The sequence below is a fragment of the Lontra canadensis genome, unplaced genomic scaffold (assembly GCF_010015895.1).
Source record: "Lontra canadensis isolate GAN:19392208 unplaced genomic scaffold, GSC_riverotter_1.0 scaffold7, whole genome shotgun sequence".
Taxonomy (NCBI): Eukaryota; Metazoa; Chordata; class Mammalia; order Carnivora; family Mustelidae; genus Lontra; species Lontra canadensis.
The window spans coordinates 22,294,594-22,311,600 of record NW_022631001.1 but is presented as its reverse complement, the minus strand read 5'-3'; positions in this window follow the sequence as shown (position 1 = coordinate 22,311,600).

The following is a 17,007-nucleotide window of genomic DNA, read 5'->3' as shown; positions in this document are numbered from 1 at the left end:
TAGAATCAACCCTGAGTCATGGACTCATGAAGGTCAGAGCCTGAAGGGTCCCAGTCTGGGGGGTGGGGGGAGCAGTGGGTCCAATCGTTTTGTGCGAATTCATTTCCATTCTTTTCATCCATCATTACTGAGCTGTTCTTCTGTGCTGGGCCCAGTGCCAGGTTCTCGGGGCACAGAGCTGGTATTCCGCAATCTCCCCAATAGCCTTTGAAGAATTTGCTTACACTCACAGGGTAGAGAGACCCTGTAGACATATCCAATTCATTCGTATCTGTTGAGGGCCAGACAAAGTCCAGGAGAGGGAAGCGCAGGCTCCATACCTGACATGGAGTCCCACATGGGGCTTGAACGCTGGACCCTGAGATCAAGAACTGAGCAGAGATCAAGAGTTGGCAGCTTAACCGACAGAGCCACCCAGGCGCCCCCAGAGGAGCTTCAGTCTTCTTGGGTCTCTTGGGTCATCCATGCAGAAGTACCCCCCGATGTTTGGGGCAGCTGCTCACTGGCCATACTCTTCTCCACAGAATCCCTGGAGAGACAACAAGTCTCCTTTCCCCTACTGCTCTGTCTCTTCAGTCCCCCAAGATTCACCCCTACCTGGGCATAAACTTTTCCTCTCAGATGGCTGGGACCATCCTAAAAGGTGACACCAAGAGATAGCTTTATTTAAGCAGCAAGGACAGAGATCGCAAGCCCCCAAGCCCAGCCCCTGTCCTGCAGACGGGGGTGAGATTATTTGCTGCTCTCTCTGGGGGTCTTCAGAAGAACAAAAAGGTGCCCCAGGGTGGTTTAGGTGAGGTTTCCCAAGTCCTCTGTCAGCATCACCTGAGGGCTTACGTTATAACCTGTCTTAGCCTTACCCCAAACCTGCACCTCTGTTGAGTCAGAGTCCTTGGGGGGGGGGGGGCGGTGAAGCCAGAAATCTGTGCTGCTAATAGAGTCCCCAGGTGATTTTTAGGCCTGTCAAGTTTCAGAAGATTTCATCCCCTGGTTTCTCTTTCGAATAAAAGAAAACTTATTGACCATTCCGGTCAAAGGATTTTACAAAATTCTTTAGTTCTCTTCATGATGTGGGTATATGTATGTATGTGTATGAGGGGCATCTATATGGTGCGTATATGCATATGTGGTGTGTATGTGTAATATACATGTGTGTGATGTGTGTGCATGTGTGTATTGTATGTGTGATGTGTGGTGTGTGTGTGTGTGTGCGTGTGTGTGTGTGTATGTTGGGAGGGCAGCAGGCAGGCAGGGGGAAGGTGGATTGGTTTTTCACACTACACGTGGAAAGACAAAAGTCCTGGGCGGGGGATGCCCAGGTGGCTCAGTCAGCTTAGCGTCCGACTCTTGATTTTGGCTCAGGTCATGATCTCAGGGTCATGAGATCAAACCCCGTGTTGGGCTCCATGCTCAGTGAGGTGATTCTGCCCCCTCTCCCAGCTCGCATGTGCTTGGTCTCTTTCTCTCTAAAATAAATAAATAAATTTAAAAAAAAAAAAAAAAGATAAAAGTACTGAGGTTCCTGGCTGGCTGATTTGATAGAGCACGTGACTCTTGATCTCAAGGTCATGAGTTCAAGCCCCATGTTGGGCATAGAACTTACTTAAAATAGATTGAGAGATAGGTAGAGAGATAGATGATAGATAGATAGATAGATAGATAGATAAAAGTACCTATCTTTGGGGAGTGAAGTTAATAGCCATTTTTCTTTGGCCTTCTGTTCATTTTTCAACTTTTCAGCAAGGGGCATATTTGACTTATGCAACAAAAAGAAAAAAATTAAAAGGAATTCACTGTATTACATTGTCACCCACGTTGAATCCCTTAGTCCCAGCAAATCCTATGAGTGTGCTGCTGTCCTTGTCTGATGTGTCAGTGGAAGAATGCTCACTGACTGCTTTTAGTCTGGCTACAGGAGCCATCTGGAGACAGGGATCCACCCTGTTCTGTCATCCAAGGCTGGCCCAGATGGCCTGGTAGGGCCTTGGCTCGGTCCTGAGCGTTTAATTCCCAGGGTTCCAGGCAGCCTTGAAGCTGAACCCTTGCCAAGGATGGGGTTGGGGGGGGGACCAGGTGCAGACCATAAGCCAGGATGGTGCCAGAACCTTCCATCCAGGAGAGCTGCCATAGGTCCTCACCTCCAAGACATTCATTGCCGTCCTTGTATTGATTTTTGAAATGGTGTTCAACATCTAGAAATTGACATGTACATTTAATGAGGTGATAACTTCTTGTTTCCCCAAAGGATCTTATTAAATCTGCAAGTTGTACTCAGAATGGAGCACAGTGCCAGGCTCACAGTGGATGCCAAGAAATATCTCTTAATAGATGAATACATATATTAAAAGAAAAAAACAATATCTGTCTTTTTATAATAGCACCATGCCTTCCACTGATGCCAAAGTAAGTGATGCTTGCCTGGGGGGCTCCCCTGGCTTGCTTAGCTTGGCACAGTCCCCTGGGGGACACTGAAGAAACACAGTGACCCTGTGAGCCATGGCTGAGGGGACAGGCACTTTCCCTCCTGTCTTTATACACACAGAGTTCCTCAACCATCTCCCCAGGAGTGCAAGAAAGTTTCTGCTCAAAGAGTGAAGTGTCTGCCCCATGCCGGGTCCCACTGTGCCACCACCTCTCCAGTCTGTGGCTTGTGTGACTCCTGTCCAGAGCAGGACTTTTCCTTTAGGAATGTGTGTGCTCACAGAAGGTGAAAGATAGAACCAAGCAGCCACAGGGTAACCAGGTGCTAATTTAAGGCAACAGGCACCTCCCATTCCAATTCCAGAGCAAAGGAATTACAACATTTAAATTTTGTAAAAGATTTATTGATTGATTTTAGAGAAAGAGAGAGTATGTCCACGCAAGCAGGGTGGGAAGGGGGTAATTGGGAGGGTAGGGAGAGGGAGAGATATAGCCCCAAGGAGACTCTCCACTGGGCACGGAGCCTGACACCGGGCTCCCATGACCCTGAGATAATGACCCAAGCTGAAACGAACAGTAGAACACTCAACCGACTGAGACATCCAGGCGTCCCAGGAATGACGACATGTAAAGGGATATTAAGCTGAACCCTACTGATACAAAAAAATATGTGATTCATTCCAGATGTGGAGTAGTTCATCATTATAAGAAAATTAACTATTTTGAATGGTTGTCCCCTTGGCCTGAGAAGGGAGTGACTGACTGAGTCCAGCGTTTAAAGGGATTTGGCATGGAGCCTGGGTGGCTCAGTCAGGTAAGCATCTGCCTTCGGCTCAGGTCATGATCTTGGGGTCCTGGGATTGAGCCCCGCATCAGGCTCCCTGCTCAGTCGGTGGGGGGTCTGCTTCTCTTTCTCTCTCTCAAGTAAATAAAGGTCTTTTAAAAATAAAATAAAATAAAACAAAATAAAATAAAGGGATGTGACATCTAGCTAGTGGTCTTCAAGCGGGTCTCCTTGGTTGGTAGGGAACCTCCACCCCCATTCTCTAGTTGCTGTTGGCCCCCAACCCCCACCCCACTCCAACACCCTATTAGGTACAAGTAGACACAAGGATAAGGGGCAGACGAGGATTAACTTGACTGCTGCAGATGTAACTTCGCATTGGGTCCTTCTCAAGATGGCTGTGCAAAATCATTGGCATTTGTCTTGCAGGAAGGTCTGTGGGCCCCTCACAGCCTTTCCCCATCCCTGGGGAAGTCCCTTGATTTGGATTTGCCTTCTCTGGCTGAAAACTATGCTTTTTCCTCAGCTCAGCTCAGCTCTACTTCATCCCTTCTGAGGTGCCATGTGCCTTCCTAGGAGGTCCTCTTAATCCAACTCCTCTGGCGCACGTACCAGGCCCCTTGGGAAAAACCTCAAACATCCTTGCCCCGCCAGAATCTGGGTTGTTCCTAAAGCACCACCATCTCCGATTTGGCCACTAGTGGGCGCTCTAATCAAGCCTCTAGCCAATAGACCTTCTCAGGCGCCAGGCAGGTACTAATCTGTACTCACTACACGTCCAGGCACACAGGCAACATTCTCTGGATGGTTTCCAGGAAGCCCCCCCTCAGATGGTTTAAGTAAGGAAGAGGTTTCCCTTTGGCCTTCCCGTCGGAGGTCAGGGTGGGGCGCAGACAGGGACAGAGATGGAAAATACAATCCAGTCTCCAGGGAAGACTTCTTTACCCAGCTTTCTTTATCCAACTTTCTGTGTATCTTCAGTGGCAGTTTTAGACTCTTAGTAAGTCCTTGGAGGTTGTCCTTCCCTTGGTCTCTGGTGACTCCATGGGCTCTCTGAGACAAACAGGAAGTTGCCTCAGCCCTGCCAGGCTTCTTTGATTCCAGCATCTTCTAGGTACACAAGGAGTCTGGGATGTGGATTCAGACCCCCCACTCTTTGCTTAACAAGTCACTTGGGCAAGTTGCTGAACTTCTCTTGGTCCCAAGTTTCTTATTTGCAAATTGGGTTTTAAAATCCTTATTTCACAGAGTTTGGGAGTTTAGGCAGACAATATCACGGGGCATTTGGCATAGTGCCTGGCTTATAATAAATGTCCATTAAATGAGGATCATTATTCACATGGTCCTGCTCATATGTGAGCTTCCTGCTCTGGGCCTGGGAAGCTTCCAGGTTTTCCAGGGCTGCTCTGCCTTGGGATAAGCTCATCCATTATGCTGCCTGTTGCCAGCTTGTCTCCCCGAGGAGCAGTAGGGAAAGATCACAGTTGTTACCTTCACACAGGGTGGGTCCCCTCTCTACCCCATCACTTCTCAGTGAGGTGACCTTGACTATCTGATCAGGGAGGTCCCTCCCCTGAAAAGTCAAGACACTAACAAACTGTTTAGAAAATAAACCTCTCTTGGTCTCAGTGGGCTGTTCTAAGGATGAAATTAGGTGGCATATGGCAGGTGTCTGGCACAACCCTCACGGCCTGGGAGCCCTCAGCAGTGATTAATTCCCTCCTCTTCCCCCTGAGAGGGAGCAGTGGGGACAGTATCTATCACCTGCATGTCTCCATCCACAAAACGGTTGTGACAGGTGAAGAAGAGTCTCTTGTACCAGGTCACCTGCGCTGTAAAGGGTGAGTGGAGTTTGACCATTAGCAGGAAGAAAGAAAAGACCAGAAGTTCTAGAAATAGCTCCTGAAGAAAAAGCCACTTTAAATTTTGCTCCCCAAGGAAGATTCAAAGCAGATTGTTCTGTTGAAATGTGTGTTTCTCTCAGGAATTGCTTGTACACGGTTGCTAAAGAGGGGTCCAGTGTCTATAGTACATGGGAGCCATATTGATTTTTTTTATTTAAATTCAGTTAGCCAAAATATAATACATCATTAGTCTCAGATGTAGTGGTCAGTGATTCATCAGTTGCATATAACACCCAGCACTCATCACATCATGTGTCCTCCTTAATGCCCATCATCAGGTTACCCCATCCCCTGCCCACCTCCCCTCGCCATATTGATTCTTATGTAATATATTCCAGCACGTCCGTGTTTTGAAGCAATTAGGAACAAGCTTTATCGTGACTAAAGGAGAAGCGGCAGCATTTTAGGAAGGTCTTACAGAAAGCTGAAATTCCTGCAGAAGTGCTTTCCTCTGGGGCATGTTGCTGCTGATGTAGTGGCCGCAGGAACCAAAGTCCTCTCCACTCTGTGAGGCTCTCGGGGAAGCAGATTGTGCGGATGAAGAAGCTGTGGAGAGACTTCCTCTTGTGTTGATGAAAACTTTTCTTTTTTGAAGAAGTCTAAACCTCAGTTGAGGTTTTTCGCTTTGGGGACTACAGCTCTGTTCGAGGCAAATGCCCTAAAAATCTCACAACCGGGAGGAGGAACCTCGGGGTGAAGGCTGCTGGCATGTGGTGACCAGGATGTTGTGGGCAAGTGCTGGCAGCCACGGGGCAGCCATTGACTAGGACCTCTGCTGTATTTGTTAGCGCCCTGCTTACTGAGTTAGCGCCTTAGCTTACTAAGTGTCGTGCCCCAAACTCACTCTTTTGCTGGGGTTAAATGCTATCATTTTTTTTTTTTCAGAGAATTTTATTTTATTCAAGGGGTTTTAATCCATCATATCCATTATTTATTTTGATGCTCAAATTAGCCTTTGCTTGGCTAGTGGGGCATTATCATTCTTTGAACTCTTCCTTAATTTCTTTTTTTTTTCTTTTTAAAAATTTACCTATTTTATTTAATTTCAATTAATTAACATATAATGTATTATTAGTTTCAGATGTAGAGGTCAGTGATTCATTAGTCTTTTGTACTACCCAGTGCTTACTACATCACATGCCCTCCTAAATGTCCATCACCCACTTACCCCATCCCCCCACCCCCCTCCCTGCTAGCAACCCTCAATTTGTTTCCTATGATTAAGAGTCTCTTGGGGCGCCTGGGTGGCTCAGTGGGTTAAAACCTCTTCCTTCAGCTCAGGTCATGATCCCAGAGTCCTGGGATTGAGCCCCACATCCGGCTCTCTGCTCAGCAGGGAGCCTGCTTCCTCCCCTCTCTGCCTGCCTCTCTGCCTGCTTGTGATCTCTGTCTGTCAAATAAATAAATAAAAATCTTTAAAAAAAAAAAAAAAGAGTCTCTTATGGTTGTCTCCCTCTCTGGTTTCATATTGTTTTGTTTTTTCTTCTCTATTCCAGTCTGATCCTCTGTTTTGTTTCTTAAATTTTACACATAAGTGAGATCATATGATAATTGTTTTTCTCTGACTTATTTCACTTAGCACAATACCCTCTAGTTCCATTCACATCATTGCAAATGGCAAGAATTCCTTTTTTGGTGGCTGCATAATATTCCTATATATATATGTGTGTGTGTGTGTGTGTGTGTGTGTGTGTACGCACACACACACATACCATATCTTCTTTATCCATTCATCTGTCAATGGACATTTGGGCTCTTTCCATATTTTGGCTATTGTGGACATTGCTGCTATGAACACTGGGGCGCAGATGCCCCTTCAGATCACTACATCAATATCTTTGGTAAACGCTATAATTTTTACACCATGAGATTTTTGCAAAAGGATTTTCTTTGTTTTATTTTCTTTTTAAGGTCTTACATATGGCATGACCACATTAGGCATGACCACATATGGCATGGCCACATTTGGATACAAATGTCCACATTAGGATCCCATGGGCCCATTAGGATTACTCGAACCTCCACGAAAGCAAAAATTAAAATGCCTTTGGGGTTGTTCATGCCCCCTCAACCACATAGTTTCTAAGTTTGATAAAAACCATGTTACCACAACAAGAGACTATTCCTCATTTAGAAAGAAAAGTACATTTCAGAGATAAGTAAAATTCAGATGTCATCTCCTCCAGGAAGCCCTCTCTGCCTTCTGCCAGGTTGGGCTAGGGGCCCTCCTCTGGGCTCCCTCAGCTTCCTGCATTTCTCTATCTCGGCTCAGAGTACATTGTGTGGTCACTGCTTCCACTGCTACAGTGGTCCTTGGTCTCATGGTCCCTGGGGGTCAAGGGCCCAGCACAAGGCCGGGCACTGGGGTGGCATCAGGGAGCACTGTGCACTGAATGGAATGATGTGGAAACACAGTTTGGGGCTGGTGAACAGAATAGTGCGACTCAGCCTGTACTTGCAGCCAGTGAGAAGTTATTTCAGAGACTGTTTACCCCTCTAAGCCAGTAGTAAGCCTGTGTGTAAACACTTTTTACAAAGTTCGTGAAGTATTTAGTTTTGTTTACTAGCTCTGGCACAGGCCTTCTCCCAGCCTAGAAATCCCCCTGAGGTTTGAGGCGCTGTATACATGCATACAAAACCCAGGATAGGACTGCGTGGAACGGTGAAGGAAACCAAAGCAGGAGAGCATAGGGAGGATAAGAAAGTGCTTGGCTGTGAATTAAGCCATGTTCCAAGCCACACTCTGACATTCACATGCTGTGTGACCCAGAGGGTCTCTTTGCCTCTTTGGTAGTTTCCTCATTTGTGGAAGGAGGGCCTTGGAGTAGGTCCCACCATTTGTTCAACATATATTGGTCTTCAGGACCTATGCAGTCTCTCTGTGGAGGAAAGAGGAATTAACGTCTACTAATGGGACCTACAGTGTCCAAGGCAATTTGTATCTAATATATGAATTAAAGCCTCCTACAAGGTAGGCATTATTATCCCTATTTTATAGCTGCAGAAACCAGGCTCCAGAGATTAAGTTACTTAGGTTACCACCTGGGTGGCTCAGAGGGTTAAGTGTCCAACTCGATTTTTCATTCAGGTCATGATCTCAGGGTTATAAGATTGAGCCCCATGATGGGCTCCATGCTCAATGAGGAATCTGCTTATGATTCTCTCTCTCCCTCTGCCCCCACTTCCTTCCCACCCGCTCATGCTCTCTCTCTCTCAAAAAGCAAAACAAAAATAAAACAATACAAAACAAAAAAAAATGAGGTTAAGTTTAAGTTTAAGGTCTCGTGAAACTGGCATTGTATTGGGAAGATAAATAATAAGACACAAACAACTAAATAAGATGATTTGTTTACTGTAAGTTCTAGGAGAAATGTAAACTAGGAGAAATGATATGGCAGATTGCAGGTCCACCCAAGTCAAGGTCATTAGAAATGGCCTCTCTGAGATGACATTTGTGCTGAGATCAGGTTGAGAATGACCAGCATGTGATGATCAGCGGAAAGCACTTCATAAGCTGAGGGAACAACAAGTGAAAAGGCACTGAGGTAGGGACTACCTGAGGAACAAAAAGAAAGCCAGTGTGGCTGCAATAGATCAACAATTAGAAAAGCGGCAGAAAACAAGGTGGGAGATGGCGCCATGAGTTTAGATGGCTAGGCAAAGTCACTGGCAGAAGGTCAGCAGGGTCATGACATTCAACCTTAGAGACACTCTGACCCAGGCATCTCACAGTCCAGCTGAAAAGACCCGTCTGGAGACCCAATGAAGTCAGCTGGTGGTGGAGCCAAGAGTTACTGGAAGACCATGGTCTCCCTACTCCCCAGGGTGTTAAATCAGAGCTCTTGGCCCATCCAGTGACCCTGGCTGTAATGGAACTGTCCAGGCCACCATCGTGTCTCTGTCCTGATTAATTGCACCAACCTTCGCTGGTCTTCTGACTCACACCCTTACCCTCCTAAGGTTTATTGTCTATACCATAGGCAGAATGAGCTTGTTAAAATTTAGTTTAGATCATGTCTGAACCCTGCTCAAACCCTGTGATGGTTTCCCTGTACCTTGCTGTAACTGTTCATTTCTGTGTGTCCCCACCAGACGTGAGGCAGGCTCTTGTTTGGGAGCCCTGGACCCTTGGTGTGCTGAACACAGGCTCCAGCAGGCAAAAAACAAAACAAAACAAAACAAAACAAACCCTCAGTAACTGCTGAAGGAATAAACATGTATAGATATAAAACCGTGCAAGCAAGCAGATGAAGTGACTTGCTTTTTGCCTCTGTAGCGTCGTCTGGTTATCCCTGGGGTATAGCACATTGGTTAAGATCATGGGCTCTGAACCAGACTGCCTAGGTTGAAAACCTATCTTTTCCACTTACCAGTGACTGGAACTTGGATAAGTTATTAGCCCTTTGTGTCTCAGTTTCCTTGTTTATATAAAGCAGATAATAATACCATCTAACTTGTAGGGTGGTTGCGAGTATTAAATTAGTCAGGATATATGAAGGGCCTGGAACAATTCTTGGTAACCCCCAACTACTAGTCATTGATATTATTACTGATATCTACATATGCAGTGAGTAAAAATGAATGCAAGAAAGGTCTAGACGGCTTCCACGGAGACTCCTGGTATTGGAGTCAATGCCCTGTCTTTGGAGGGTTCCCCCAATTAGCTGGCATGAACTTGGGCATGAACTTGAACAAGACATTTCACCCTTCAGATCTGTTTCCAAATCTGAAAAAGGAAGGTCATTTTACTTCCCCCGTTGGAGGATAGCTTTGAGATTAAGTGAGATTATGTCTATCAAGTTTTTGGCACAGGATCTGGCACTCACTCAAAAAGCAACAAATGTTTCCTTTCTTCTCCCCTCTGGCCTGTGAGCTCAGCAAGCATGCCCAGCCAGGGATCCTTGTTAAATGGGCCTGAAGCTGCCCACACGCTCCGTGCCTAGCACAGAGCCGGGCCCTGTGGATGGACAATAAGCAGCAAAAAGACAATAAACACTTGTGGACTCTTACTTACGTAGGCTGCCTTGGCAATATTTCACACATCTGTCCCCTGGGTTTCATTTTTTTCTAGAAAACTTACCCAGAGCCTCATCATCTCTCATGGTGGCTATGCCAAGGACCACCTACTGATCTCCCCACTCTGGGAAGGGCTTGTCCCTCCAGCTGTACTGAACACAGTACCAGACTGATCTTCCTACGGCTCAGACCACGCTCCTTGCCTTGCACAGAAGCCTTGGTGACCTTCTGGGCTGAGCCAACCCATCCCTGCTCCTTAGGCTTGTAGTGGAGGCTCACCATAGCCCACCCCTGGCTGTCCTCACCAGGTCCTCTCTCTACCCCCCTCTAACCTTAGACACACACACACATCACAAGATAGAGTTGTCCCTCCCACATCTATCGCTACAGCACACCACGGTACTGCTCCTTGCACCCATGCTGCTGTGGACCTTGTATTGTGTTAATCTGTGTGCATGAGCCAAGTGGGTCCTCGGTCAGTGTGATGAACAGCTGTGTGTTGGCCTTGCATAATACACACTTGACAGGTGAGTCCCCTAGTCTTGCCTGTTCTAGCGTGCAAAAGTGTCTTGAATCAGTCTCTTGTCCTCAGCCCTGCTGTTCCCTAAGTCAGACCGAGTCCTCTCCCCCTGGAATCAATATGACAGCCTCCTAGCAGTCTTTCTTCTTTCCTTCTAAGCCCCACACAGACTGCCAGAGTGCCCTTGCTAAAACGAAAATCTCATCATGCCTTTCCCGGCCTGAAACCTTTTATTAGCTTCCCCAAGGCCACTGCTTAAAGCTGCCTTCCTCTTCAGCCTAATCTTCTGCTCCCCCATGCCCCAGCCCCCCTCCACACTTCCTTGTGCTCCTCCAGTCATGCTTATAATACCACAGCAACCCTGTGCTGCTTCAGGCCTCTGTGTCTTAGCATATGTGGTTCCTTTTCCTTCAAATGATACCCCACCTGCCCTTCCTGTCCCTGTCATGTGATAAACAGTTGCCCATGCCTCCAAACCCAGTTCTGCCTAGAGTTTTGTCTGTGCAGGAGGAGATGGCTGACATATGAGCACCCTCCACCCTTGCCATATATTTGCCCTACAAACCTCCAGCATTCTCTGTGCACCAGACGCTCCTTAGAGGCAGCTACAGTTCTGGTCAGATCCCTGTAGGGGCCATTGGTACCCGGTGTTGATGGGAATGGTTCTTGTATCTGCCTTGTTTCCTCCTCAGAACACTGAGCTCCAAGCGGCTCCTGGCTCTGTCTCCCAGTGCCCCTCTTCACGGAGGGCTCACACCATGCTCACACATGGGGGAGACCCATGAACGGGGGGCAACATAGGCACAAACAGTCTGTCAGTCCATCTCTGAAGACTGAAGGAAGGCAAGTGTGGAACGGCACAGGACAACTTCCAAGATCTGAGTAAGGTTGACACAGTCTCTTGCCTCTTATTCTGCAAGCTTGCCCATCACTAACGAAAAGATACTTTAGCTTTAGCTGTCCTGGGACTCCTGCTCAGGCTTCGGTTGAGTGGCTCTCAGTGGCAAAATCCTCAGAAAATGCCTCTGCAACCCCCAGAATGCTGGGCGGTGACCAGGTCACACAAGCTGCTGATAGCCCAGCATGGTGGGAAATCAGCTTTGTTACCATGATGGGGGGAGGGGGCAGGAAATCTGTAAGCTCTGGATCTAGCTTCCCCTGTTCAGAGCTTCAGTGTGTCCATTCTCTTCTTTAACAAAGCTTGCTGATGCTCACTTTGTACTTGGCACTGAGGATGGGGAGAGAAATTAGACTGTCCCTGCCCTGGAGAAGCACCTTGTCTATGGAAGCTGGCAGCGGGGTTCAAGACAGATCACGGAACAAATAAGTCACCGTGTGGCGAAGTCCCAAAGAGCTAGTTCCTGAAGGAGGAAGGAACATGGTGTCTTCTAAGAATGTTAAGAAGAGGGGCTCCTGGGTGGCTCAGTGGGTTAAGCCTCTGCCTTCGGCTCAAGTCACGATACCAGGGTCCTGGGATGGAGCCCTGCATCGGGCTCTCTGCTCAGCAGGGCACCTGTTTCCCCCTCTCTCTTTCTGCCTACCTCTCTGCCTACTTGTGATCTCTGTTTATAAATAAATAAAATCTTAAAAAAAAAAAAAAAGAAGAAGAAGAATGTCAAGAAGACAAGTGAGGGGTACCTGGAGATTAGGGGTAAAGATCCCAGGTGAAACAGGACACATTGTGCAGGGTGGAAATAAGGAGAACAGCCTTGTCACTATCGTTAAGAGCTAACATGGGTGCGGCACACACTCTGCCAGGCACTTTTCTAGATGCTTCACATGCGTTAATTCCTTCCATTGTCCCAATAAGCGATGAGGTTATTTGTGATTATTATCCTATGAGCCATGGAAACCCATTGAATGGTGGCCAAGCAGGGCAAATAAATCAGAGTTACATATGAGAAATTTCCCTCTGACTCTGGTGTAGTGCACCGAAGAGGGTCAGAGTGGATGTTGGATGCCCATCAGGAGGACTGCACAGTTGGGGACCAGAGGCCAGATGCCAGGAGCCTGGACCTGGGGGCTGGCTGTGGGGGTGGAGAGAAGCGGACACTTCTGAGGGCTATGAAAGAGTGGAATAGACAGAACTGGTTAGTGCTTACTCATTCTTCAGGACTCAGCCAGCCTCCCACAACCCTCCTCCCCTCCTCCTCTAGACTTCTCCAGGCTTGGCCACCTTGCTTCCTTCTAATAGCCCTGATCTTACTCAACACCAGATTCCAGGCCAATTTTCCAACAAGCACATCACTGAAAGCCAGCTGCCCAAATGAAGAATTCCTCAAACCATCGCTTTGCCAAATGGTTAATAAGCCAGAAGCAAATTCATAATAAGCCAAATCATTCAACACTAATGCCTAAATTTGCTTGTTTCATTTTATTTTATTTACTTTTTTTTTTTTTTTTTTTTTTTAAGAGAGAGAGCATATGTGCATGTGAGCAGGGAGGCACAGGGTTGGGGCGTTGCCGAGGGAGAGCAAGAGGGAGAATCCATGCTCCGCGCAGAGCCCACCCATGGCTTGGTCTTAGGACCCAGAGATCATGATCTGAGTGGAAATCAAGAGTCAGACCCTTAACGGATTGAGCCACCAGGTGCCCCTTTCAAAACTACTATGTAATTTATAGCAGTTGGTATTAGATGGGACAGGGTTTTGTGGTTTTTTTTTAGTTGTATTAGGTATGTAAAAAAGAATACTTATAAAAATATGCATAAAGTATAAAAAACAATGATACAACAAAACTCCTGCAGGCTCCTTGCTGAGCAGAGAGCCTGACGCTGGGCTCAATCCCAGGATCCTGGAATCATGACCTGAGGCGAAGGCAGACACTTAACTGACTGAGCCACCCAGGCGTTCCAATCTAATTCATTCTTTACAACAATCGAATGAAGTACAAACAATTAGCCTCATTTTATAAAGTACTTGAGGTTCAGAAATTTAAATGATTAAGGATATGAATCTAATAAGAAGGGCAAGATTTTATACATTGTATCTCCCCATATCATGAGGTGGTCTGTGAGAGGAAAAACCCAGCCTCTGACGCATTCTCTAAGCAAAGGGTTCCTCTCTGGACAACTCCTACCCATGTTCCCCTCACCCCTGTATCCCATTCTTCCCAGCATGTCACTAGTTTCTCCTTCCCAACCTCATTCCTCCCTGTCCCCTCCTCTCCATCCCTAAAACCCATCATTGTCCACTGTTTGAACTGATGTTGACCACTCACTGAATTAGAACAAAGAGCCAAGGACTTTAACCTCCCACCCGCCCCTTCCCACCTTCCCCATCCCTCAGCCTTTTGCCCCTAGACAAGAGTCTGCCCTCCCCCTCTGACAGCCCACAGCTCTGCCCTACTCTGATGAACCTGATTGCTTGGCCTGGGATGTAGCGTAAGCCTCTCCCAGATGGGAGCTCATTGAGCAAGGGTCTGGTCTTTCATGTCTATTTCCCCAGCAGCTCCAGAGAAGTTTTCTCTAGTGATACTTAGCACTTTTCATCTCATGTTATTACTTTAAATTTTTTTTAAGATTTTATTTTTAAGTAATCTCTACACCCAACATGGGGCTCGAACTCACATCCCCAAAATCAAGAGTCACACACTCTACTGACTGAGCCAGCCAGGCACCCCTCTATCTCATGTTATAAAGGACCTGTTTTATTCTCCTTTATCTTCCCAGATCTCAGCTCAGGGCCTTGCACAGAATGAGCAACAAATATTTAAAGAAAGAATCCATTTTTACCCAAACCACTTCCCATGCTGTGCTTGGATTAATTTCAGTTAATGTTTACTGATCTGCTTCAAAGTACCAAATATTGTGCACAGCCCTCCTGTTCTGGGCCAGCCAAGCCTCTCCCTTCATCTCATCTCTGCAGGCTCAAGCAGAGGGCCTACTAGGCATCTGGTACCTTTCTCGGCATTGTTTCAGAGACCTCCTAAAAGTCTGACCCCCAATAACAAGCACTAAGATTCACATAGCTCTTCCAAGTGGAAGCAGCACTGTCAGACCCATTTGATCTGCCCAGCCCCTGAGTGCTACAGGTGTCATGATCTCTGTGTTGCAGATAAGAAAAACCAAGGTCCAGAGATACCAAATGATTTGCCCTGGTCCACACAGGAAGTCTCCAGAACTGAATCCAGCTTTTCTAAAATGAGAACCCTTGCTTTCCCATTACAGAAATCTTCATGGCAGTTGGCAAGTCAGCATAGCGGGGTGGAAAAGGCTGGTAGCTTGGAGTAAGCCAGCCTTCGAGTTTGAGTTTCAGCCTTATCACTTAGTAACTGCGTGACTTTAATCAAGTCTTTATCTTTACTAATCCTGAGTGTTTCATCTGCAGATGAGGCAGTGACATTTACCTCACACGGTGATGAAGATTCATAGGAAGAAAAAAAAAATGTGTATAAATTGCTTTACACCTAGTCAGGGCTCAGTAAACTGAGACCTTCGCCTGGCCCCACTGTACCCTTCTGACTAATCTCTATGACAATAATCCAATCCTCCAAGTTCTCTGCCCTAAACTATTAGTCTGTGCATGCAGGGGATTGCTCACCCACAGAAGATGAGGACACTGGGTTCAGCACAAAGGACAAATGCATATTAATTTCCTCATTCCTGGGCACAGTTCTTTATTTTCCTCTGGTTGGTTGCTTGCCTTCTCTGAGACTTTTTTTTTTTTTTTTAAGATTTTGTTTATTTATTTATTTGACAGACAGAGATCACAAGTAGGCAGAGAGGCAGGCAGAGAGAGAGAGGAGGAAGCAGGCCCCCCGCTGAGCAGAGAGCCCGATATGGGGCTCGATCCCAGGACCCTGGGATCATGACCTGAGCCGAAGGCAGAGGCTTTAACCCACTGAGCCACCCAGGCGCCCCTCTCTGAGACTTTTAAGAGCATATATGTTTGGGTTTGCCCAGCCTGATGTGGCCTGCTTTAGCTACAGAGCATGGTTTCAGCCTTCCTTCTCCCACACTGAACTCTTTTCCCCACCCACCAGTTACCAAGCTACAAAGGAGTCTGTGGTTCCTTGAAGGCCCCATGACCCTCAGGGGACATTTTTTTATAGCTGTTTTTCATCTCAGAAATGATTCCAGGCCCGACAAATGGTCTACAACAAAGGGTCTATCAGTCCATTTCTGAAGACTTAACTAAGTGCAAACGATGGGGGCAGGCCAGGCCCTAGGACCCAGAAGGGGTCCCCCAGGACTAGTCAAGAGGAACCCTGGCCATGTGGACAGGATGGAAATGAAACACCAGGCAGCAAGAAGTGAGAGCAGAGTTTATTGTAGGTACAGAGAGAAAGTGCAGACGCAGAGTGTCTGGGAGACCCAGAAAGGAAAGGAGAATGTCTGGTCTTTGTTCGGGGGTCTCAGGGTTTTTATTGAGGACTGTGGTCTGGTGTACCTGTCCCCTCAAGGCATCTAGGAACCCCTTAGAATAAAGACGAGGGTCCAGGTGTTATTCCTTGGAGCCCAGGCATGTGATCGTCGAGATGTCTAGCCTAGCTCGGGTGGTCTGGAAATCACATGTGATAGCTGCTTCTGCTCATTCTCACCTTGTCCTTCCTTAGATATTATCTATTTTAAAAAAGCATTAACTCCTTGTCCCTTACAATAAGGATATGCACTATTTGCATTCTGAGGCATGTGCAAAGTGGGATTGCAGGTTCTAGCAAAAACAGAAGCAGGGAAAGGAGGGAAAAAAGCAGGTTTTTAGGCAGTCGGTCAGTTCCCCTAGCTCACAAAGTCACGTGGCTCACACCAGTGCTAATTATTATTATGACTGCAGCTGACAGTTAATGGATGTCTAGATGTGTGCAATAGCACTAAGTGCTTTATACACACAATCTCATCTTATCTTTACAACAAAACATTGGGATGGGTAGTTATCTCTGTTTCAAACATGAGAAAACTGAGAAAGGTTGGGTGACTTGCTCAAGACTACACTAGTCGCAGAGCTGTGGTTCAGAGCCCTGTCTGATTGCCAAGCCCGACTTATTTTCCTGCCCTAAGAAGTTCCCAGTGTGTTCATGGGAGATACAAACCCAGAAACAAATACTTCATTCCTTGCAAAAGTCCCTTAGTTTCTGATTATAAAATGTGGTTCTGAATACAAAAGTCCTCCTCTGGAGGAGGAGGATCAAGGACTGGGATGAAGGGAAGATTTATTTTTTGAGTATTTTTTTGGTATTTGGTGCGTTTTTTTCTACCAGTGTGATTTTTTTTTTTTAAACCTAACAAAGGGGGTGCGGGTAGAATATGCCACCCAAAATATGCCACTTTGGCAAGTGGATTGTTTTATGCTGAAAGCAATCAAGACCCAGCAGATTCAGGAAAAGTTTTTATCTCCCCCTTAACTGCCTAAAAGAGTTTAGAA